The following is a 3,334-nucleotide window of genomic DNA, read 5'->3' on the forward strand; positions in this document are numbered from 1 at the left end:
TCACGTGCCGAGCCACCCGTAGCGACCCTGCGCGCGCGCGGCCCGGGGAGCAGGGCCTGGAGCGCCGCCTCGTCCTACGCCGGCGCCGTGGCCGCGCATGCGCCTGAAGCCTCCGCGGCGGCCCGCGCCCCGCGCCCCGCCTGCTCTGAGAGGCGGGGCCAGCTGGGTCCCCACCTAATGGTGCTTGCACTCCGCAGGCAGGCAACGCAAACCTCGAGGCACTGCTTAGGTGTGACTTGTTTCCCATCAGCTACCACCCTCTAGAAAGCATTAGCCTTACGTAATTTAAGCTGGCCTGTTCTTGCCACATTATCGGTTTGCGCTCCGTGTGGATTCGCTTCCGCAGGAAGCCCCAGACAGTGGTTCCTCAACTTGTCTGCTAGCTAGTATCACGTGGAGATCTTTTCAGAATTCCAAAGCCCACAGCATACCTGAGCCAATTAAACCATAATTTCTGGGGGTGGAAAACAAGCATAGTAGTTTTAGAAATTCCCCAGGTGATTAAAATGTGCAGAAAAGTTTGGGAACCACTGCCCTGGGGCCTTGCTGCTCAAAGCAGTCTGTGGACCATCAGCATCATTAGAAATCGAGTCTCAGACCTAATTCAATCAGCGAGATCTCCAGGTGATTCTGTGTATATTAAAATTTGAGAAGCACTGTTGAGAGGCCTGAATGAATACTGGTAGCTTGGTTTATGAGGACCCCGTGCCTGAAGAATGTCCTTGGGTAACAGTGGCGGGATGGATTGTCTGATGTTCACCAGGTACTTATTTTTCACACCCTCCATCATTCCAAATCATTAAGTCCCATCTCAATCTGATGAACAGGTCCCTGCACAGAAGTGCAGCTTTGAAAACAATAAGCCAGGGGTTACTGTCCTGAACTGGAACGGTCAACTTTATACCCACTCCTGATCCTCAGCCTCCTCATCTTGAAAGTGGGAAAGATGGTGAAAAGACCTGTCTCATCCGGTCTTAAAAGAACAGGACTGTGAGAGGGCGTCTGTGATGCGGGTCCACCTGTTGCTTTCCTCATTTGCTGCTGCTGCCTGTCTCCAAGGGAGAAGTCCACACACATCCCCCCCTACAACTCTGGAAGTCTGAAATGGTTTGCCTTGTGCTGGTTCTGGTTTTCTCCTCCCCCTGCCCCATGAACAGGGCCAGGGTGGTGAATCTCTGAGCGCCACCTTTCTCTTGGCCTCCTGCCCTGGTGCAGTGCAGCACACCCCTGGCTTCTCTCCTGCCTTCTTGTGAATTTTAAATCATAACTAGCCTCAGACACATCTTCATTAATCAAAATAGGAACCATTACAATCAACACATTTTTGCCAATGAGAAATAAATTTATCCCTGTAGCATAAAAATCTGTGCTTTGGGATTCAACGACCTCTTGGAAAGCATTTTCTGCATCCTGCTGGTTGTGAAAAGCATTTTCTTTGCAAAAAGTTGCTGAGATGCTTGTAGAACTGGTAGTTGGTTGGCAAGAAGTCAGGTGAGCATGGTGAATGAGGCAAAAGGTCGTAGCCCAATTTATTCAACTTTTGAAGAGTTGGTTGTACAACGTGCAGTCGGGCATTGTTGTGAAGAATGGGGCCCTTTCTGTTGACCAGTGCTGGCTCTAGGTGTTGTAGTTTTTGGTGCATCTCATTGATTTGCGGAGCAGACTTCTCAGATGTAATGGTTTTGCCGGGATTCTGAAAGCTGTAGTGGATCAGACCAGCAGCAGACCACCAAACAGTGACCATGACCTTTTTTTGGTGCAAATTTGGCTTTGAGAAGTGCTTTGGAGCTTCTCCTCAGTCCAACCACTGAGCTTGTTGTCATATAAAATCCACTTTTTGTTGCAACGTCATTCACAATCCGATCAAGAAATGGTCCGTTGTTGCATACAGGAAGAGAAGACAACACTTCAAAATGACCATTTTTTGATTTTCGGTCAGCTCATGAGGCAACCACTTATGGAGGTTTCTCACCTTTACAATTTGTTTCAAATGCCGAACTGTAGAATGGTAGACCCTGAGTTCTTCAGCAACTTCTCGTGTAGTTTTGTAAGAAGATCAGCTTCTATGATTGCTCTCAATTGGTCTTTGTCAACTTCTGATGGCCAGCCACTGCACTCGTCATCTTCAAGGCTCTTGTCTCCTTTGCAAAACTTCCTTTTTTTTTTTTTTTTGAGACAGAGTCTCACTCTGTTGCTCAGGCTAGAGTGCTGTGGCATCAGCCTAGCTCACAACAACCTCAAACTCCTGGGCTCAAACAATCCTCCTGCCCCAGCCTCCCGAGTAGCTGGGACTACAGGCATGTACTACCATGCCCAGCTAATTTTTTCTATATATTTTTAGTTGTCTGGTTAATTTCTTTCTGTTTCTTAGTAGAGACGGGGGGGGGGGGGGGTCTCGCTCTTGCTCAGGCTGGTCTCGAACTCCTGACCTCGAGTGATCCTCCCACCTCGGCCTCTCAGAGTGCTAGGATTACAGGTGTGAGCCACTGTGCCCGGCCTGCAAAACTTCTTGAACCACCACTACACTCACTGTATGTTCGTTAGCAGTTCCGGGGCCAAATGTGTTGTTGGCATTGTGCAAGTTGTCTCCGCTGCTTTATGACCAATTTTGAACACAAATAAGAAAATCGTTCAAATTTGCTTTTTTTCTAACATCCTTTCCATACTCTAAAATAAATATAAAATAAACAGCAAGTAATAAGTCATTAGCAAAAAAAAAAATAAAGTGAGAAATGTGCATTAAAATGATGTATAACATAACCACATTTAAGAATGTATTTCAGTATCAAATGGCAAATGTCAACAATGCTAAAACCACAATTACTTTTGCACCAACCTAATATTTTGTGCCACCCCTTGTGCTAGAAACATTTACCACCAGCCTGCAGTTTTCCTAACAGCTCTTCGTGCAAGGCAGCTAATGGCACCCAAGTCATACCCTACACTCAATGAATGTTGACCTTTTTTCTTTCCCACACACTGATCCATGGTGCCACCTCTTTCCTCTCTGCAATTTTCTCCCCAGTGTTTTCCCAGTGTCCCACATTTCTAAATGACAAGTGGGTTTTTTTTTCTTTACTTGATCGTCAAGCAGTCATCTCAAATGCAGCATTATTTATAAGTCAAACAATCTCACCACCTCTGGCCACACCTCCTTCTGCCCTTGTCCTGTCAACAGTGGCATAATTCTGTATCCAGCCATGAAACTTACAACAGTGGTTCTCAACCCTGGTTGCATATGAGAGGCACCTGGGAGCTTTTGAAAATGCTATTGTCTGGCCTCACCCACAGCAGAGAATTAAGTCCTTGATTCAGAGTAAAAACCATTGACAGG

The sequence above is a fragment of the Eulemur rufifrons genome, chromosome 4 (genome assembly GCF_041146395.1).
Source record: "Eulemur rufifrons isolate Redbay chromosome 4, OSU_ERuf_1, whole genome shotgun sequence".
NCBI lineage: Eukaryota > Metazoa > Chordata > Mammalia > Primates > Lemuridae > Eulemur > Eulemur rufifrons.